This window comes from Lepidochelys kempii, chromosome 1, assembly GCF_965140285.1.
Source record: "Lepidochelys kempii isolate rLepKem1 chromosome 1, rLepKem1.hap1, whole genome shotgun sequence".
Lineage (NCBI taxonomy): Eukaryota > Metazoa > Chordata > Testudines > Cheloniidae > Lepidochelys > Lepidochelys kempii.
In genome coordinates this window covers 69,831,515-69,854,726 of record NC_136380.1, presented here as the reverse complement: position 1 = coordinate 69,854,726, position 23,212 = coordinate 69,831,515, and positions in this window count along the sequence as shown.

Below are 23,212 nucleotides of genomic sequence, written 5' to 3'. Positions count from 1 at the left end.
AAAAACCAGTCACAAGAGGGGAAAGTTGCATGTATTGAATAAGCGACACTGTTACTTTCAGCAAAATTTAGTTAATAGTTAATATATATTTTTATTTTTTCACAAAATGTAATAACTAAAGATTCTCTGTAAAAACACAGATTATGTATTTTACCATGGCAAATGGATTTCTAGGATCCCTGCTCATCAGCTCTGCAATTATTAGAGTCACTGAGCACTATCAACCATGGTGATTAACAGCACCACAGTGAAGTTTGAGCAAGTCATCTCATTTCTAGGAGCCTCTATTCACCTACCCTACCTGTAAAATGAGGCTAATAATACTTACCTACCTGACACAGACATAGAAAGGGTTAATTAACTTAATGCTAGTAGAAGGACTTGAACATCAGTTGAAGTATTAGTATCAATCCTGCTGCAGCTGCCAGAGCTACATCTGTTCTGTGGCTAAATTCAGAAGTTTCCAGTGCTGTCAATCTGGGATCTTCCTGAATGACTAAATTCACTTATAAAATATACAAGAAAGAAAGAAAGATCCAGTAGAAACACTAAACCTGATTCTTAATCTCACTTTGATGTAAATCAGGAGCACTCCACTGGATTTAAAACCAGTTATGTGTAAGGTCTGAATCTGACTCAGAGTGTGTTGGAATCAAGCAATCATCTTGAGTTGACAGTATGAAGCTTTGTGCCAGAGACTCAGCTGCAGCAGGGTCAGTCTCCTAGTAACACACTGGATACAGCTGATCCTAGCTAGGACTGCCTGATTGATTGTACCTCCTGATTGGTGGAGGCATGGAGCTACCTATTACTTGACACAGCAACAGACAGAGCTCACTGGCTGCTGAACACTTTACATGCCTGTAGCTGTGATTGGTCCTGCTTCCTGTGCCTGCTCCAGTGCTTTCCCTTCTCCATCCTTGACACCCCTGGCTCTGACCATGGCTCCATTTCCTGACCATATCTCTGCGTCACCCATTGGCTTTGTCATTCAGCTTCTGATTCCTGGCTCTGACCCTCAGCTTGGCTCTCGATCACACCCCTGTGAAATCCATGATCCTGATCTTTGACTCCATTCTAACCTTAAGGCCTGACTACTCCCACAGCTCCAGCATTAGGCCCAATTGCCCACTTTACAGTCATGTCCCTGACAGTTGAGCAGCACAAGAAAGAAAGACCATAGAATCATAGACTTTAAGGTCAGAAGGGATCATTATGATAATCTAGTCTGACCTCCTGCACAACGCAGGCCATGGAATCTCACCCACCAACTCCTGTAACAAACCCCAACTTATGTCTGAGCTACTGAAGTCCTCAAATCGTAGTTTAAAGACTTCAAGGTGCAGAGAATCCTCTAGCAAGTGACCCATGCCCCATGCTTCAGAGGAAGGCAAAAAAACCCCAGGGCCTCTGCCAATCTGCCCTGGGGGAAAATTCCTTCCCGACCCCAAATATGGCAATCAGCAGAACCCAGAGCATGTGGGCAAGACTCCCCAGTCAGACACCCAGGAAAGAATTCTCTGTAGTAACTCAGATCCCACCCCATCTAACATCCCATCACAGGCCATTGAGCATATCTACTGCTAGTAGTCGAAGATCAATTAATTGCCAAAATTAGGCTATCCCATTATATCATCTCCTCCATAAACTTATCAAGCTTTGTCTTGAAGCCAGATATGTCTTTTGCCCCCACTGCTTCCCTTGGAAGGCTGTTCCAGAACTTCACTCCTCTGATGATTAGAAACCTTCATCTAATTTCAAGTCTAAGCTTCCTGATGGCCAGTTTATATCCATTTGTTCTTGTGACCAGGCTCGGCTGAAAGGCTGACCCCCGCATTAAGTCTTCCCTCTTCCTGACAAAGGTAATGGACACCTTGCAAAGGCTGCAGGCCCTGCAGGTACAGATCTTACTACCTGGGGCCGAGGTCCACCAGGAACTGAAGATTCTGCTGTCAGCCAAGTTTGACAGTGACGGGGGGGGGAGGGGGGGCAGAATTTTGCGGCTTTCTGAATTAATGTTGGCTCGTGTTCATGCCACAACTTCTGTCATTTCTCACTGACCTGGCCCAAGTGGAGCTCATTATCATCCTGTTAATCAGGGAGGCCCCAGTATGGGCATCCCCTATCCTAGAGACTTCCAGTCCCCTGCTGAGGCAGCTTGAGGAATTCATCTGAGCCATGATGATTTTGTCAATGACCCAGATTGTACCCACTCCACCAAGAGCGTGCTTTGGAACCTACATGAGGGGAATAGACCTGTCATCAGGTTCACCACAAAATTCCAGTGCTTAGCAGCCAACGCTAGATTGAACGAGGCAGCACAATGCTATCATTTCCAGCCTGGCTTACATGAAGAAATTAAGGATGAGCTGCCACCAGGACAGCCACCACATAACCTAGATGCCTTAGTCAAGCTGTGCATCAGCATCAATGATCACCTGGCTGAACGTCAACTAGAAGGGGAGTCCAGATTTCAACCCCAATTGGCCAGCTATATTCAACCCTGTCTTAATGACACAGAAAGGAGCCATCAAAGAGCTCGAGACTTTTGCCTACATTTTAGGGAAGGGCCCCAGAAGGACTTGTGTACTGCCCCAGTTGGGAAAGTCCAATTTGTTAATCAGTACCCTCATCATAGTTAGCCAGCAACAAACAACCCTCCAATTTCCTCTTTGGTTACAACATCCTGATGTTACTGATGTCAAGCTGAGGGCACTTGTGGACTCAGGAGCTTCCAGTACCTAAATGGAACCAGATTTTGCTCAGACCCGTAACATTCCCATTCAGTGTAAGACCATCCCAGATTTGGTGGAATCAGTGGATGGGTCCCCCCTCTCCTCTGGCCCAGTTACTCATCAAATGACACTACTGACTGTGACCACACTCCAGGGCCCTGGAAGGTTCTGCAGATTGGACTAATCTACACCCCTCACTTCCCCATCATCTTTGGTATTCCTTGACTGGTCGACCACAACCTGCCCATCCAGTGGGGAACAGGCACATTGAGCTTTACATCAAGATTCTGCCACCAGTCATGTCTCCAAAGGTCAGGTGTCAGACCGAAACCCCCTCATGATGTAGTGACTGAAGGATGGTCTTAAATGGTAGATGCTGGCCTCTCCATCACCCCTTCATCCACTTTGGGTATTCCAGAGAAATATCAAGACTACGCTGATGCCTTTGACAAAAGGACAGCAGATGTCTTGCCATGATCTCAGAGTTATGTTTACCCCTTCAACCTATAGCCCACGACTGATGTTCCCTTTGACCGTATTTACTCCCTCTCAGAACCAGAATTCCAGACACTCTAGGAATACCTCTGTGAGAATTTAGATAAGGGTTTTATTTTTCCTTCTAACTCTGCACCAGGGGTTCCGCACTTGTTTGTGACACGCACAAAAAGATGGCTCCCTGCGCTACTGTGTTGGTTACTGGGCTCTGAATAGAGTGACGGTTCAAAAATTGCTACCCTTTGACAATTATTAATGAACTTTTTGAGAGACTTCACTCAGCCAGGGATTTTGCTAAACTTGATCTACACAGAGCCTACAATCTGGTCCATATAAAGGAAAGTGATGAGTAGAAGACAGAGTTCCACACTCGATAAGGACATTTTGAGTAGTTAGTTATGCCATTTGGGCTATGTATCGCTCCAGCTACATGTCAGGATTTAGTGAATGGCATTTTCAGGGACATGTTAGATTGATTTGTTATTTAAATATATTCTTGTCTTTTCCAAACACCTGAAGTTACATGAGCAACATGTTCATCTTGTCCTTGACAGACTTCCCCAGAATCGCCTTTACACCAAACCAAAGAAATATGAATTCAACAAGGACATTATTGAGATCCTCGTTTATATTATTTCTCTCTAGAGTCTACCAATGCATCCATGGAAAGTGTCTGCCATCACTGGGTGGCGCACCCCATAAGATGCAAAGGGATTTCAGCAATTTCTCAGATTTGCCAATTTGTATCAGTGCTTCATTAAAGGATTCTCCCTGCAAATAAAACCAATAACTGCAATCTTCCAAAAAGAAGGTTTGTTTTGTCTGGTCATTGGAAGTACAGTCTGCCTTTGATCAGCTAAAGAAAGCCTTCACTTCAGCTCCTGTTCTTGTTCATCCAGACCCGAGCAAACCTATTACCACTGCTCTAACTGCACAATCAGGGCACTTTTGCAAAATGCAGGCCCACATAATCAACTCCACCCTTGTGTATATTATTCATGTAAACTAACCCCTTCTGAGAAAAACTACGGTATTTGGTACAAGGAGCTGCTCGCACTCAAAACAGCATTTGAAGCTTGAAGACATCTTATGGAGGAGCTCAGTTCCGAGGTCAGGTCCTCACAAATCATAAGAACTAATAACATCTTCAGATGGCCTGTAATCTTACTCAACAGCAGATCCATTGGTGGGGGGTCACTTTTCTTTGCCAGATTCATCAATACCTTCCACCCTTGGTCACAAAACAGGAAAACAGACACCCATTCCCACATGAATGAATACACCGAGCTCACCACAGCTCCCCAAGATGCTGTGATACAATCATCTAACTTTATCTGGGAAACCACAACCTTGGATTTTATGTGCCTTATTTGGACACTACTCCCAAAAGACCCACAAGTGGCTAAAATCTGTCAGACGTTTGATACCTCTGACACTCTAGTCCACTTGGATTTCCATTTGCACAATGGTCTACTGTATCATGAGAAGTGCCCTTACATTCCAAAAGGTCAGCACAGACATAAAGTGTTGAGAATGTGCCATGACATGCTGGTGGCCACCCATTTTGGCCATCATAAGACTCAGGACTTGGTGGTAAGAAGTTTCTGGTGGCCAGGGATAAATACTGGCATGAAAAAATATGTCATCTCCTGTGGCCTGTGCTGTTGGAGCAAGTGACCACCATACTAAACTGCTTGATCTATTCTTGCCTTTGCCCGTCCCACTTCTATCCTGGGGTGTGGTCTCATTGGATGTCATTGTAGAACTACCTCGCTTCCATGATTGTGCCATCACCCTGGTAGCTATTGATCTTTTTCACTAATATGGTACATTTTATTTCTTTTCACACTCTCCCCACTGCTCAGGATACAGCCTACTTTTTCCTAAACCATTTTGTTTAGCATCATGGATTTCCATTAGGAGTAGTGTCTGTACAGGGCCCACAATTCACTTCCCAATTCTGGCATGGATTCTGTAAACCCCTAGGAAATGAACTCTTCACCTCCTCAGCCTACCACCCACAGACCAATGGACAGATGGAGTGGGTAAATTAAATCTTAGAGCAATACCTTTGATGCTTCCTTAATTATTCCCAAGATGACCGGGTCACTCTCCTGCTATATGATGAGTTTGCTTACAATTACTCCATCCTTGCCTCCATCTGACATAGTCCATTTTATGCCAGTTACGGTTTTCACCCTCATCACTATCTAGTTCCACCTACAGACTCGCAAGTTTCTGCTGCGACAGACCTTGTTACCCACCTTCATCAAGTTCACCAAGAACTTATGGAGCATCTGGAAGACGAATGGTCTTGGGAACCAGAAAGGAATGTTTGTGCTCCACAGTTCATACTCATTTTTCACCAGAAGAACCCTAATCAATTCGATTTCACCAAAATCAAGCCCTAAAGCCCCTAGAAAGCACTTCTATGTGTGTGGCGGGGTGTTCTGTCAGGGAGCCAGCTGAGCAAGGTCACTCTCCCAGCAACGCACTCAACACACCTAATCCTAGCAAGGATTGCTTGGTTAATTTCACTTTCTGATTGGAGGAGGGGTGGGGCTAGCTACTACTTGACCCAGCAACAGCGAGAGCTTGCTGGCTTGTCAACACGTTCCATGCCTGGAGCTGTGTTTGGTTCTGCTTTCTGCTTCCTGCCGCCTATGCCTGCTCCTGCCCCATTGCTTTTTGTGCCTGCTTCAGCCCCTGCCGTTCTCCATCTTTGACACCCCTGGCTCTGACCTTGGCTCTGCTTCCCGACCATGTCTCCATCTCACCCATTAGTTCTGGTATTCAGTGTCTGATCCCTGGCTCTGATCCCTAGATCTGCTTCCCCACTACATCTATGTCTCATCCAGTGGCTCTGGCATTTGGCTTCTCCATGGCTCCACTTGCTGACCATATTCATGGCTCCCAATTGTCTTTGGCATTTGATCCTTCCTCTGCTCTCAGCTATGTCCCAGGTATTCCAGGGTTCTGATCTTGACTCCACTCTAACCTCCATCTTGGCTATCCTCATGGCTCCAGGCATTAGGCCTAACTGCTCATGTCCCAGTCGGGTCCCTGACACTTTGACAATTTGACCAAATATTTGTTTCCAATATTAGGCTGTGAGGGACCTGGATCCTTCCTCTGCTCTCAGCTATGTCCCAGGTATTACAGGGTTCTGATCTTGACTCCACTCTAACCTCCATCTTGGCTATCCTCATGGCTCCAGGCATTAGGCCTAACTGCTCATGTCCCAGTCGGGTCCCTGACACTTTGACAATTTGACCAAATATTTGTTTCCAATATTAGGCTGTGAGGGACCTGGATGGCTTAGGGAATTGTAATGGAATATGGAACATTTTAGTTATAGGTTACTATCTCTGTTCAAATGTGGCAAAGGTCAGCTGGTGAGTGGCCTCTACGAAATGAGTCAGTGGGTTTGTGTCAGGGGCCAGTGGACAAATATCCACATCCCACCAAAACTCATAGTGGCATCTGGCAAAAATTAGCTCCCTTATTGGCAGTGTCAGCAGAGAGTCCAAGCACCAAAGAGTCATTGAGACTCTTATGCAATATGGGCCAAATTTGACTCTCAGATATAAAGTCAGAGTAGTTCAATTTGCATTGAACTCCATTTGAATTAATGGCATTATTCTGGATTTGTACCAATATATAAGGAACAACACACATAACATATATGGCTCAAAATATTTTTGCTGATACATAGTACATAGAGTGGGGCATGACTATCAGTTATTGTTATCTATTTCTCTAAATGCTTGCCATGAGCCTGAAACATTTAAGGGATTAAAGTTATTTAAAAGTGGGATTCTTAGGGCTGGATCCTTAGCTGGTGTAAGTTGTCATACCTCTATTGACTTCAGTTGAGGATCTGGTCCTATATACAAAATGGAATAAATGTTTGTTAGGCTTCTTACAAATAGGTATGTGCTGCTCATTTGACTATATTCAATTCCATTCCATATCATCTAGCTCATATCAGACTTCCCAGTTTCAAACATCCATCAAAGGCTGTAAAGGGGTCTGGCCTATTTTACACATTTTTAATAATGTTACAAAGACAAACATGACACAAAATTCACTTTCTAGAAATCTAAAGAGAAAATATTTAGTGTCAATGTCAAGCTAAGTCACATATGTACTCATCACAAAACCATAAAATCAGATTAGCAAAGATTTTTAAAGAAACAAATGGCATTATCTCTCAGCCATAAAGCAGTGGGTGCAGAATACTGAAGGAGCTGATGCTTTTGGGAACACACTGACTACATCATCAGCCAATTTCCTTTTGGATCATCATGTATTGTTTTTGACATGGTGCTGCCTCTTAAAGTTAACATCCTTAATCCTAAAGTGAAAGCTAAATAATACAGAAGAGAAAAAAAATGAAAAGCTGTGCTCCACTTTCTTCAGTGAGGACCTTTTTAAAGTCCTAAGGCCTTCAGGAAAAGCTGTTTATTATTCCTAGTTGTGTTTGCCTTTTGCTTTCTGCTTGCCAGCTTTCATGTCTGTGGAATGACTTCTTTATGCTTTCACACCAACAGCCAACATGACTTGGATGAGAGCATGTGCCCACTCAGAGAAAGATTAATATGACTATAACAATACATTAAAATCACACACAAATGTCAGAAATTCCTTGGAATTAAGGTAAGGAAAACTTTTAAATTGAAAGCAAAATACCAAAGAAAAACAGAATGTATTGCCTGGGAACAAAATTTTCATAGAAAACCTAGAAAATATTGATCAAATAAATAGCACCAGTGCAATAACAAATTTATTAAAATAAGGATAACAAATATGATAGCAATACATATAATATTTTCAACTTCCTCAAGTCTTCAAATAGTCCTTAATCCCTTGCGCAGAATGAAACTATGGTACAGTTTTTATGGTTCATAAAAATTGGTTTTGCATCAGTATGCATTTACACCACTATAAAAATGCAGAATGCAACATTCAATGCATCTTTAACTAAATCCACTACTATTGTAATGAATCAGATTTTAAAGGTTAAGTTTGCATGGCAGGGACGCCTAATTAGTTAAGCCTCACTTTAGTGTTTGGATACTAGCTGGCAGCCACTTCTTCCCCCTAACAGCTGACATTATTTAAGTAAAATACTTAATGCAGGGCTGGTTCACACGTCTTGAATGATGGAGCAATAGGGTCTTATTAAACCTTTCCATTGCTCTCAGTGTTTGATAGAATCCAACTATCTTTCACTTTGCATGTAACTTATGGTGTCTCTGTCCAAACATGTCAATGTTTCCACAAAAGTGTTTTTGATCACCTGCAACATTCAGCTAGAATTAATCTGATTATGCATCCAATGAAGTGAGCTGTAGCTCACGAAAGCTTATGCTCCAATAAATTGGTTAGTCTCTAAGGTGCCACAAGTACTCCTTTTCTTTTTGCGAATACAGACTAACACGGCTGCTACTCTGAAACCATTCAGCTAGATGTTGACTTTTATCATTAAGAACATGTTGAATTCATTTGCAAATGCCTGAACATTCCTTTATGCACATCCCAATTTTGTTTTTAAAACTATAATGCTAGTTCACACCGTACTTTTCATTGTATTAAGTATCTGTGCTATCTTATGATATGCAGATACTATACTTCAGTATTACACAGAGACTTGAGATATAGAAATAGATATACAGATCAAAAATTTTGGATGGTGACTTTTCTTGGGATTACTGGGAAACTCTGATAAAGTTTGCAACGATACAAAAATTGGTGGAGTGTTAAATTTGATAAGGGCAAGGCAGGGCAATATAGCAATCTGGATCACTGAGTAAGCAGGGCTCACTTGAATAGCTTGTGTTTTAAATACAATGAAATTCAAGGTCATATAATAAGAACAAATAATGTAGGTCACAGTCACAGAACAGGCGATTGTATTTTGGAAAGCAGTGGCTCTGAAATGGACTTAGGGCACATGGCATATGCCCAACTGAACATGAGCTCCCACTGCAGTGCTGTAGCAAAGAGGATAATACAAACCTGGAATGTATAAATACAGGAATATTGAATAGAAGTAGGGGGTGGTATTAGCACTATACATAGCAATAGTGGAATACTGTGTTCACTTCTGGGGACTCCAATTTAGAAATGATTTGTCAAGTAGGAAAGCATTCAGAAAAGAGCTACAAGAAGGATTCAAGATTTGAACAACCTGCCTCACAGTGAGAGAATAAAGAAGATGAATCTATTTAGTTTAGTCAATTGAAAGTTTAGAGGTGATTTCATCATGGTGTATGAGTACATACAAAGTGAAAAGAGTTCTTATGGTAGAGAGCTCTTCAGTTAACAAACAAAGGCATGAAAAGATCCACTGGCTGAAATATGAAGCTAGACAAATTCACACTAGAAATAAGGTGCACATTTTTAACAGTGATGGTCATTAACTATTGGAACAGCTAACATAGGGATGTGGTGGCTTCTCTGTCACCTGAAATCTTTAACTCAAGCCTGGGTATCTTTCTAAAAGATATGCTTTAACTCAGCCAGAAGCCATGGACTTGATACAGTAATTACTGGGCAAAATTCTCTGGCCTGTGTTACACAGGAGGTTAGAATAGATAATTATGATGATCCCTTCTGGTCTTGAAATCCGTGAAAGCGTCCACGCAAAGGGCTGGTCTTGATGACTTCTTGAGGTCCCTTCTGGCCTTACATGTATATGATTTTATGAATCTAAATTATATATATTTATGTATTGATATTTATACAAAAAATAAAAAGCAGCACCTAGCTAAGGCCCCAGGCCACCCCTACTATAAATAGGGCCTTACCAAATTCACAGCCATGAAACACACCTCACGGAAATCTCATTTTTTGTGTGCCTCTATCCTATACAGATTTCATGGGAGAGACCAGCGTTTCTCATATTGAGGGTCCTGATCCCAGCACAGAGGTAAAGGTGGCAATACGATACCATGCCATCCTTACTGCTGCGCTGCTGCTGGTAGTGACTCTGCCTTCAGAGCTGGGCTTCTGGCCAGCAGCTGCCGCTTTCCAGAGGCCCAGCTCTGAAGACAGCACCGGCGCCAGCAGGATCACAGAAGTAAGGGTAGCAGTACTGCAATCCCCCCTATAATAACCTTGCAACTCCCCCCTTAACTCTTTTTTTTGGGTCAGGACCCCTACAATTACACCACCGTGACATTTCAGATTTAAATAGCTGAAATCATGGAATTTATGATTTTTAAAATCCCATGACCGTGAAATTGACCAAAATGGACCATGAATTTGGTAGGGCCCGAACTATAAATTACAAAAACAAATAAAGTTAAACTCCAGATTCACCATAGAAGAAAACCATATGGTCTAAATCATTATATATCGAACATTTGTGAAATCTTTCTCTCTCTTTCTAATAGCAGTTTGCTTTTGAAGTCAGTAAAAAATTGACCATAAAAAAGCATAATAACTACTACGTAGTCTCTAATTATCTTGTTTCTAAAACTGTGTCAGGAAATGAGAAAAGTGAAAAAGGAAACCATTTAAAACACTTCTCTCATGTTTGATTTATAATAACTTAAACCAGGGGTCGGCAACCTTCTGCATGCGGCCCATCAGGATAATCCGCTGGCGGTCCACAAGACATTTTGTTTACGTTGACAGTCTACAGGCACAACCCCCCAGAGCTCCCAGTGGCCGCGGTTCACCATTCCCGGCCACTGGGAGCTGCGGGGGGCCATGCCTGCGGATGGTCAACGTAAACAAAATGTCTCGCAGCCCCCCAGCAGATCACCCTGATGGGCATGCAGAAGGTTGCCGACTCCTGATTTAGACAATCTGGTAACAAACAGATAAAATGTAAAGTAAGTGATCTACGTCCAATTACACCTCATCTCACTACTTGCCACTGTTTATTGCAGTCTTCATATTCTTGCTTTATTTTTCTTTGGTCAGCAGTCTGTTTACCAGATATGAATAAGGATACCTTTGAGATTCTTTTGTTATTAATACAGTCTTTTTTTCCCCTCTTAACAATTGTACCCATTTATGCAAGCAGAACAAAGAAAAAGGTCAAAAAAAGCACATGATAAACAGTATAACAGGGGGTTTGTATTTGGCTTGTTTATTTTTATATTTTCTCCATCTCTCATGTTGTTGTGATAAGTAATGCAGCTGAAAATAGGCCGAAGGCAGAGTGAGGCCATAAGGCAAGCTTGTGTTCCTGACTGTATGAATGAGGCACAGAGGGATATGAGAGGGAGCTGATGTGACTTTGTTGCTCTACAAAGAAAAGTCTTCAATGGACTCCAGACACCAGCTGGATGAATATATCTATCTATCTAGATAGATATATATATATATATATAGATATAGATATATGCCTTAAAACAAAATGGAAAAAAAGATTACAGAAAGTAAAAAATTGCACAGTGCTTCAAGAAACTCCAAAGGGGTTTGGGCATTTGGGAGCTTCATTGTTTAAAGAGGATGTTGAGCATCAGTTACAAATCCCAAGTAAATTGCCCCACCCCACTACAATGCCTCTAAGTGCTTAATCCTAGAAATGAAGATGAATGAGACTAAAAGAGTCTTTCAGTAACTATTAAATAAATAATGCTAATGAGCTGTTCCATGTGAAATATCATTACTCACTATTGTATTTTAATGCCTCAGTTGACAATTGAACTGAACAATCCTCTGGCTGGTTTTTGTGTGGGAACCTTCTCAAGGACAATTAAAAAAAACAACAAATGATCTGGAAACTAAAGATACATCTGATAGCAACAGAGGCTTGTTTAAGTTTTGCTTTTCCATAACAATCTCAAGTATTTGCCCTGAAGGAAGTAAAGAAATATGCAGAGTCACGTACAGTTTGGCAGTTTCACCTTTCAAGACTTTCTGAGAATATTTTCTTTGATTTCAGTCCAAGGAGGTTTGCACCTCCCAAGGTTTGACTTAAGCTTCAGGTTTTAATAAATTCAGCATCTCAAAAGACAACTCTGTTGAAATCACTGAGTTTTAAGTTGGTTTTATCTTGAAACAATGCAAACAACGACATCCATATGATTTTGATGGAAAGCTGGCCCAACGTGTGCTTAAAACTGGGTCCAGATTCAGTTGAAAGGTCTGTGAATTTTCTAATGAAGTTGGCCTGAAATTCAGGTGAGTTTCATCAAGAGTATTGTACACAACTATAGAAATAAAGGGCAAGATCTTCAGCTGGTGTAAATAAACATAGCTCCGGACTTCAATGGAGCTAGGACATTTTGTACCATCTGAGGATCTGGATGAAGGACAACTTTCCATATAGATAGAAGGGTGGGGAGGGGAGTGTTCCTTTCATTGTTCACTGAGAGATGATCTGATTATAAAACATGTTCATGAGACATTCCAAAATTCTTGGAAGCCAAATAAAATTATTTGCAGCATGACTTTGTGTTTCTCAACTATCCACATCAGCTAGCAATGATAACTTCATTGTCACATTTCTAATCTAAACAAAGGGAAATTAAGTGAATGAGAAAGTATTTCCCCCTCCCCTTCTCCTTGTTTCTGTTGAATTTGGTTTATAATTATTATCCAAAAAAATGTACAGCATATTTTTATGTGAGTCAATGATCTTCATCTGATTTGTTGCTCAAGATCAGTGGCATTAAGAGATGACCCTTTCAAATGAGAAATATGTATTATAGTGTATACACCAACACTTTAATGAGTCCATCACATAAGTATTTCCTTCAGTTTCCTTAGATTCCACCTTCTGGTTTACCTAAAGGCTGCAGTGGTGTTATTGACAGGTACCATTGATACTTCATCAAATAAGAAGAGGATGTCAACCATCTTCAAATCTGCAGAGGTCCTACCTCTCATGAAAGAGAAATTACAGTACAGTCTGAAAACCATAACCAGTTTTCTAGATCTCCAGAAACATCAGCGGGTTCTCAATCTACAGCTAGAACTGAATGAGTGTGTCCATTTTCTATAAGATTCTTCAGATGGGGATCACATATTTCAGCCTACATGCTAGTTTTGGTTTCCTCACAAAGGTTCTGTTATACATTGCTGAGATTGATTATACTTGGTGATTTTAATGTCAATACTTATCACTTCAAGATTTCATGACTCCATGACAGCCATAAAACTAACTATTCTGGGTTTTGGCTTAAATCCTACATCTGGCCATACTCTGAAACTGGTTTTGAGATTGGCTTAGTGATCATTGGGTTGGGGTGGAGTGGGGAGGTGTGGAATACTGAATTAATGAATGCACTGAGGGAATTCAAGGGTAGAATCTGAGACCTCACCACATTTCGTCTTCAGCTAATGAGTCAGTGGAGATTTATTGATTCTGCTTTTGGGAAGAGTGTCAATTACTTCAGAACAAGGGTCGGCAACCTTCAACATGTGGCCCATCAGGATAATCTGCTGGCAGGCCACAAGACATTTTGTTTACGTTGCCTGTCTGCAGGCATGGCCCCCCGAAGCTCCCAGTGGTTGGGAATGGCGAACCGCAGCCACTGGGAGCTGTGGGGGGGGGGTTGTGCCTATAGACTGTCAATGTAAACAAAATGTCTTACGGCCCACCAGCGGATTACCCTGATGAGCCGTGAACCGAAGGTTGCCAACCCCTGCTTCAGAAGAATAGGTTGCCAGATGTTAATAAGGAAGCACCCGTGAAGCCTCTGCTTAAGAAATTATCTACTGACACTGAGAATCTTGCTAATGATCAGTAAGGGACTAATATACAATTTGGGGGAAATGTCATTGAGAAAAAGGAGAACAGGTATTGAAGCAACTCTGATGGCAACTGTAGTCTTCAAATACCCTGAACCTAGTTAGTCTGGTGTCAGGCATGGTTACAGCATAGAGACTGTGCTGCTGCCAATTGTCCTGATTATAGACAAGCATGTCCATGCTGATTCTTTTAGATCTATCAGCTGCCTTGGATTTACGGTTTGGCCTGATGTGAGAGTCCATCTCCAGATTCCAAAATCCTCTGCCCAGACTTTAGTGGTGTTTGGATCTGGGATTTTGGTGTGGGGCCATCTCCAATAATTCGTATAATACTTAGATGATAATGATAAACATTTTGGCTTTTATCCTTATGGATCTTAGAATTCTAGCTCTTTAACTGCAGCTTTAAGTAACCATGTTCCTTGATATCTCTCTCTAGCGAGTGTGGATCCCCTATTCCAGCTACCTAAGAATTTATGGTATTTGCAGCCAAATTAACATATGCTTCCTTTGGTGAGAATGAATAAAAACGATGAATTACGAAGCAAGGAAATGTCTGCTGGGTCAGCAGTGCTCCCATCTCCAGAGGTCCTAAAAATGTAAGAGCCAGATGTACAGTGCAAGAACATCAACAGAAGCAGCCTTATTTACTGTGTTTCTCAACTTCTGTCCAACAAAGAACAGCTTCACCTCAGGGTGACCATGATATTTTGTAACCAGGCTGTTATGTATATCTGTGATAGGGTCCCCTGTGGCTCAGATGGTCTACTGGTTAGCATCCTTAGTGCCACCTTCATAGAATCATAGAATATCAGGGTTGGAAGGGACCTCAGGAGGTCATCTAGTCCAACTCCCTGCTCAAAGCAGGACCGATCCCCAATTAAATCATCCCAGACAGGGCTTTGTCAAGCCTGACCTTAAAAACTTCCAAGGAAGGAGATTCTACCACCTCCCTAGGTAACACATTCCAGTGTTTCACCACCCTCCTAGTGAAAAAGTTTTTCCTAATATCCAACCTAAATCTCCCCCACTGCAACTTGAGACTATTACTCCTTGTTCTGTCATCTGCTACCACTGAGAACAGTCTAGATCCATCCTTTTTGGAACCCCCTTTCAGGTAGTTGAAAGCAGCTATCAAATCCCCCATCATTCTTCTCTTCCATAGACTAAACATCCCCAGTTCCCTCAGCCTCTCCTCATAACTCATGTGTTCCAGTCCCCTAATCATTTTTGTTGCCCTCCGCTGGGACTCTTTCCAATTTTTCCACATCCTTCTTGTAGTGTGGGGCCCAAAACTGGACACAGTACTCCAGATGAGGCCTCACCAGTGTTGAATAGAGGGGAACGATCACGTCCCTCGATCTGCTGGCAATGCCCCTACTTATACATCCCAAAATGCCATTGGCTTTCTTGGCAACAAGGGCACACCGTTGACTCATATCCAGCTTCTCGTCCACTGTAACCCCTAGGTCCTTTTCTGCAGAACTGCTGCCGAGCCATTCAGTCCCTAATCTGTAGCGGTGCATGGGATTCTTCCGTCCTAAGTGCAGGACTCTGCACTTGTCCTTGTTGAACCTCATCAGATTTCTTTTGGCCCAATCCTCCAATTTGTCTAGGTCCCTCTGTATCCTATCCCTACCCTACAGCGTATCTACCTCTCCTTCCAGTTTAGTGTCATCTGCAAACTTGCTGAGGGTGCAATCAACACCATCCTCCAGATCATTTATGAAGATATTGAGCAAAACCGGCCCCAGGATCAACCCTTGGGGCACTCCACTTGATACCGGCTGCCAACTAGACATGGAGCCATTGATCACTACCTGTTGAGCCCGACAATCTAGCCAGCTTTCTATCCACCTTATAGTCCATTCATCCAGCCCATACTTCTTTAACGTGCTGGCAAGAATACTGTGGGAGACCATGTCTAAAGCTTTGCTAAATTCAAGGAACAACACGTCCACTGCTTTCCCTTCATCCACAGAGCCAGTCATAGAAGGCAATTAGATTAGTCAGGCATGACTTGCCCTTGGTGAATCCATGCTGACTGTTCCTGATCACTTTCCTCTCCTCTAAGTGCTTCAGAATTGATTCCTTGAGGACCTGCTCCATGATTTTTCCAGGGACTGAGGTGAGGCTGACTGGCCTGCAGTTCTCAGGATCCTCCTTCTTCCCTTTTTTAAAGATGGGCACTACATTAGTCTTTTTCCAGTCATCCAGGACTTCCCCGGATCGCCATGAGTTTTCAAAGATAATGGCCAATGGCTCTGCAATCACATCCGCCAACTCCTTTAGCACTCTCAGGTGCAACTCATCTGGCCCCATGGACTTGTGCACATCCAGCTTTTCTAAATAGTCCCAAACCACTTCTTTCTTCACAGAGGGCTGGTCACCTCCTCCCCATGCTGTGCTGCCCAGTGCAGTAGTCTGAGAGCTGACCTTGTTCATGAAGACAGAGGCAAAAAAAGCATCGAGTACATTAGCTTTTTCCACATCCTCTGTCACTAGGTTGCCTTCCTCATTCAGTAAGGGGCCCACACTTTCCTTGACTTTCTTCTTGTTGCTAACACACCCGAAGAAACCCTTCTTGTTACTCTTAACATCTTTTGCTAGCTGCAACTCCAGGTGTGATTTGGCCTTCCTGATTTCACTCCTGCATCCCCAAGCAATATTTTTATACTCATCCCTGGTCATTTGTCCAGTCTTCCACTTCTTGTAGGCTTCTTTTTTGTGTTTTGATCAGCAAGGATTTCACTGTTAAGCCAAGCTGGTCGCCTGCCATATTTACTATTCTTTCTACACATCGGGATGGTTTGTCCCTGTAACCTCAATAAGGACTCTTTAAAATACATCCAGCTCTCCTGGACTCCTTTCCCCCTCATGGTATTCTCCCAGGGGATCTTGCCCATCAGTTCCCTGAGGGAGTCAAAGTCTGCTTTTCTGAAGTCCAGGGTCCATATTCTGCTGCTTTCCTTTCTTCCTTGTGTCAGGATCCTGAACTCAACTATCTCATGATCGCTGCCTCCCAGGTTCCCATCCACTTTTGGTTCCCCTACTAATTCTTCCTGGTTTGTGAGCAGCAGGTCAAGAAGAGCTCTGCCCCTAGTTGGTTCCTCCAGCACTTGCAGCAGGAAATTGTCCCCTACACTTTCCAAAAACTTCCTGGATTGTCTGTGCACTGCTGTATTGCTCTCCCAGCAGATATCAGTGTGATTGAAGTCTCCTATGAGAACCAGGGCGTGCGATCTAGTAACCTCTGTGAGTTGCCGGAAGAAAGCCTCATCCACCTCATCCACTTCATGTGCATAGGGTTTCCAGTCCAGTCACTCTCTTAATCAGAGGTGTATTGAGGTGGGCAGAAGATCTATGTCCCTCCTGTAGCAGGGGAAGTTGGTAGGGGAGCCTGGGTCTGCCCACTAACCAGGCTCCAACCCAGAGCCCTAGGAGAGTCAACTGTGTCTGGCTCCTGATGGTGCCTTGCAAGCTATCCTCCATGGATCACTTCCTACCATCCACCTTTCTCCTCCAGCCTCCAGTCAGAAGAAGGCAAAAAAAAAAACCCCAAAGAAAAGGCAAATAAAATCATCAGCCCCAATCGGGATCAAAATGCAGTCTTCTTCCCTCAAGAAGGCTTCTCCAGTACCTGTACCAGGATCCTTCAGGGTAGGTCTGTCCTCCTCCCCAGCCTTACTCCTTCTGAGCTGGGTTACTCCCTTTTCAACCCTTTCTGCAGTTGGAGCAGGCGCTGCTGGTCTGGAGAGGTGGGCGGGGGGCGGGAAACTACCTGGGTCCAGTACTGTCCTTTAACCCCTTCAGGCCCAGTGTGGGGTCACAATAAATGAGAACAGCTAAAACGACAAAGGTAAGACAAACACAAGGTGGAGACCTCCAGTTGGGGAGAGTGAAGGAAGAGAGGGAAAAAGGAAAAACTCAAAGCAAGCCCGATACTGATAACACACTGGACACTTTTGAACCTGCTTCATTACCGAAGGCTCTAATGAGAAAATAAAGATCATCGGTGCTGAGGATATAAGATCATTTCCCTTGAAAACTCGACTTCAATGCTCAAATACAGTTACAACTGCTGGCAGCTTTCCCTTGCTTTTCAGCTTGCCCACCTGAACTTAGAGTAGTGGCATGAAATAAAACAGTTTGACAGCTGGAAGGGGGGAAACAATGGAAACAACCCTAACTGCCACTACCACGTCAGGCTTTTGGCTGAAGCGTTCGAAGGTCACGGCATGCAGAGCAGTAAAACACAATAAGGCAGGACAGGTTTTAGATTACGTGCTTGCACACACACAAAATCACATAACAGCAAGTCCCTTGCCAGAGCGACTGCTAATTTACTTCATCATTAAAACACATTTGTCTAATAATGTTTCCAGTAGGTAACACTGAATTCGCCTGAAAATCCTGCATTAAAGTGCTACTCCTGCCATTAGGAGCTTTTAACTAAGGTCAGAAAGCTATAGCCAAAGCTACAGCCTAGCAATACTGCTACCCTCTAACTTAACAATATTTAGCCATTATACAGCATTTTATGGCATAGCTCCAAAGCACTTTACAAGAATTAATCTTCACAACATGCCTATGAGATTGGTATAATTACCCCATTTTATTGATGGGAACACAGACACAGATAAATGAAAACTTTAGCCGAAACCAAACAGTAAACCAGTGTCAAAACCAGGATTACAATGTGTTGCTTGCAGTCCCTACTCAGATTATTATATGATACTGCCAATCTATTTTCATTCTGAAATTGTATCTGTCATTGCCTGGGTCAGTAAAGGCTAGAGTGTCAGGGGGAAGAGAGGACCCAGTGATGCTGTTATACCTTGTGTGGAGCTAAACAGTTATTAACCTTTCCATAACTGTTGTTCTTTGAAATGTGTTGCGCAGGTCCATTCCACTATAGGTGTTTGTGTGCTCCACTTAACAGAGGATCTGATACTCGTGTCTTCAACTCCTCCACGCTCCTGGCTGATGTAATGGATACTAAAAACATTACCTTCAGGGAAAGGGGCAAAAGAGAGAAGATCACAATGAGTTCCCCCTGCCTTTGAGCCAATAAACTTTGTTAAGCTGAGATTCAAGCTGTGTGATGGAATAGAGTTCCGAATATGTGGAAACAGCCTGTCCAAACCTTTTAAATATCTTATGGCCATTCAGTTTGAAAACTTCTTCCATTTAGCAAAGTAAGCAGTCCTAGTTGATGGTTTTCTACTATTGATCAGGACCTCCTGGACTTCTCTACAGCAGATCTCCTGTCCTGATTTTAACCATGAAGCCTCAAGGCCATCAGGTGAAGGGCCTGAAGACTGGGATGGAGGAGGTGTCCACAATTCAGTTAAATCAAGTCTGAAAGAAGTGGGATTGACAGTGAGGACATGAAACATTGAGACATGAAACAGCTGTGAAAACTAGGGTTGATGGGGCCATGCCAGGGTGATCGGTACAAGATAGGCTGTCATGAGGTTTACTCACCTTTGGGGCATCAACTTGTGGCTGTGTTTGGGATTTAGCTCAGTTCTGACACCTTCATTCTGACAGATGTTCACACCACACACACACCCCCACTTCTCCCAGGACTCACAGAGCTCCTTCTTCATGATTCAGCCCTCCAGACAGTCCTCCCTTTGTGACAGTATCAAAGTCTCACTGGATCAGCTGTCCACATGCTGTTCCAGACTGGTTCCAGTTCAAGGCCAGGTCCCATGCCACTTCCTAGAGGCTGGTAGGGGAAAGCCACTACTCCAAGTTCCAGCCAGGAACCCTATGTCCAGCAACTATGGTTTGCTTGCTCCCAGACCTTGTGGCTATTTCCGTGGATTCCTTCCTACTCTCTACCTTCTGCCCCACCTCCTCTGGGTTTACTTGCCCAAATTTCCTTCTTCCAGGGAGTAATTGTAGACTGCTTTCCCTCATTGACTTCTTGCCAAACTCCGTAGCCACAAACAAACCTCCCTTTTTCCAGGGACTGACTGCACACTACTTCCCCTGAAGTCCCCTTCTATTCTCAGCTTCAACCCTTAACACAAGCCCAACCAGCTTCTTCCCAACTAACTTCATCATCAATTAGTCTTTATCAGTGTCTGGCTCTCCGCCAAGTGCAGCATATAAGGTTAATTGACCTAATTTAACCTGTTTTACCTTGTGTGGGGTGGACACCACATCATACAGGCCTTGTCCTGCTTGATCTTGCAGAGAACCTTGGACAGAAAAGGGATTGGCCGGGGGGGAGGAGAGTGTACAGCAGACCCTCTGACCACAGCAGTAGAAAAGTGTCCATTAATTAAATCAGACTGTGTTCCTCCTAGAAGCAAAACTGACATTTTCTGTTGTCTTTTGTCACAAACAGATCCACCTATGGAGTTCACTAGAGCTGGAAAATGGACCTTGCTATGTCTGGGCAAAGGGACCACTCATGGTGATTGATAAACCATCTGCTCAGGCAATTTGCCAGCATATTCTGAGCACCTAGGGGTAGGCTGCTTTCAGAAGTATAGAGTTGCTGACGCAGAAGTCCCAGACTAGGATTGCTTCCCAGCAGAGTAACAAGGCCTGGACCCACTCCCTTCCCTCCATTTGTATGCATAAAACATGGTCTTCGAATTGTCACTCAGCACGAACATGCCCCTTCCCCTGATGTGAGGAAGGAATGTCATGCAAGCTAATTGGATGGTTTACAACTTCCTGATGTTTATGTGTAGACTGAGATCTTGAGTAGACCACAGACCTTGCATCTGCAGGGGTCCCAAGTGAGCCCGACAACCCAGGTCCAAGGCATCCATGACTAAGGTAAAAAACAGTTTAGGCGAGACAAAGAGGACTCCCTTGCAGACATTAGTAGAGTCTTTCCACCAGTCAAGGGAGGACAACATCCATTTTGGTTCATGCACTAACATGTCTATGTGGTACCTCCTTAGCAAATTCACCTCAACCTTGAAGGAGTCTGAAGCACTGTCTGGCACATTGCACTATGCAAGTGCCCACTGCCAAGTGCCCCAGTAGGCACTTAAACAATCTCTCAGTGTGGTGTTGGGATTAAGCCTTTAAATCTAGAATGAGGTTTTGCATTGCATGAAACCTTGCCTGCAGTAAGAAGGCCCTGGCCATTGTCAAATCTAGGACCGTTCAAACAAACTCTCTTTTCTGAACTGAAGACAGGACTGACTTGTCTGTGTTAATTAACAGGCTGAGCGCATTGACGGGGCATTGGATTATACTTACGCTGGACAACTTGGATCAACCTCTTACCAGCCAGTAATCCAGGTAAGGGAAGACACAGACCTCTGATCTCTAGAGGAAGGCTGCTACCTTGTAAAAACCACTGGGGCAGCCAAGAGATCAAAGGGGAACACTGTGAACTGATAATGGTGACCGCTGACAGTAAATCTCAGAAGTTGTCTGTGGCCCTGAGGAATTGCATGTGAAAGTAGGCATCCTTTAAGTCAAGAGCAGCATACCGGTTCCCTGGTTCCAGGCAAGGAGTAATAGAAGCTAGAATGACCATCTGGGACAGTGGTTCTCAACTCTGGTCCACAGCTTGTTCAGGGAAAGTCCCTGGCGCACCAGGCCAGTTTGTTTACTTGCCGCGTCCGCAGGTTTGGCCAATCGCGGCTCCCACTAGCTGCAGTTCGCCGCTCCAGGCCAATGGGGGCTGTGGGAAGGGCGGCCAGCACGTCCCTCAGCCCACGCCGCTTTCTGCAGCCCCCATTGGCCTGGAGCAGCGAACCACGGCCAGTGGGGGCCATGATCGGCCGAACCTGTGGACGCGGCAGGTAAAAAACCAGCCCGGCGTGCCAGGGGCTTTCCCTGAACAAGCGGTTGAACCAGAGTTGAGAACCACTGATCTGGGATTTTGATATTTTTTTAGGAACTTGTTTAACTGCCTTAGATCTAAAATAGCCCTGAACACACTTTTGCCTTCAGGATCAGGAAGTATCAGGAGTAAAACCCCTTTCCCCTGAATGAAGGAGGGACCTCTTCTATAGCTCTTACAGGGAGAAGCAATTATATCTCTTGCTGCCTCGTGAGAGAAGTCCCTGAAGAGGGACAAGGAATGGGGATAGGAGGGGAATAGAATGAACTGAGTGTGTATCCCACTTCCACTGTGCTTAAAACTCACAGGTCTGTTGTGATATGGTCCCGAGCATGACAGAAGTGAGACAGGTAGTCTTCAAAAACTGGAAAAGACAAATATGGCATTCCTAGAACTGCTGCACTGCTCTCGAGCTGCCCATCAAAATGAGCTCTTGGAAAATGCCACCTGCATGAACTGGCACCTGCTGAAGCAGAGAGGCATGGTGGACTTCTTTTGTAAATTCTGCTTCTTCTTGGCAAGGCTTGGACTCCAGAGGCAAACCCCTGAAAGTGCTATGACTGATGAGGATGGAACACCTTTGGCTTCACTGCTGGGGTAAAAATGCCCAGGGATTTCAGGGTTGCTTTAGAGTCTTTGAGATTATGCAGCATCTCATCCATCTTTTCTGAGAAGAGTGATGGCCCTTCGAAAGGTAGGTCCTGGATTGTTTGTTGCATCTCTGGCGGGAGGCCAGAAGAGTGTAACCAGGACAAGCACTTCATTATCATAGCACAGGCCATGTTGTGAGCTGCAGAATCTGCAGCCCCCAGAACACCTGAAGAGCTGTTTTAGTGACCAACTTTCCCTCCTCTATTAGAGTCTGGAACTCCCGTTTCACCTCCTCTGGAAGCTTGTCCTTGAACTTTGAAACTGTATCCCCAAGGGTGAAATCATAGCTCCCCAGCAAAAGTTGCTGGTTTGAATACAAGCTGTAATACACCTGTGGAATAAAGCTTCTTCTCAAATAAATCCAGGTTTCAGAGTAATAGCCATGTTAGTCTGTATTCGCAAAAAGAAAAGGAGTACTTGTGGCACCTTAGAGACGAACCAATTTATTTGAGCATGAGCTTTCGTGAGCTACAGCTCACTTCATCCGATGAATTGAGCTGTAGCTCACGAAAGCTCATGCTCAAATAAATTGGTTAGTCTCTAAGGTGCCACAAGTACTCCTTTTCTTTTTGCAAATAAATCCAGCTTTTTCTCCTCTTTATTTTTGGTGGTTGGCACCTGGTGACCCGTCGTTCTCTCTCATTGGCTGCCACCAGTACAAGGGAGCCCAGAGCAGGATGATTATATATGTGCTCAACCCCCTGAGAGGGGACATAGTACCTCCTCTCCACCCTTTTTGCAGTCGGAGGCAGGAAAGCTGGGGTCTGCCACAGGAATATATTAAGCTTTA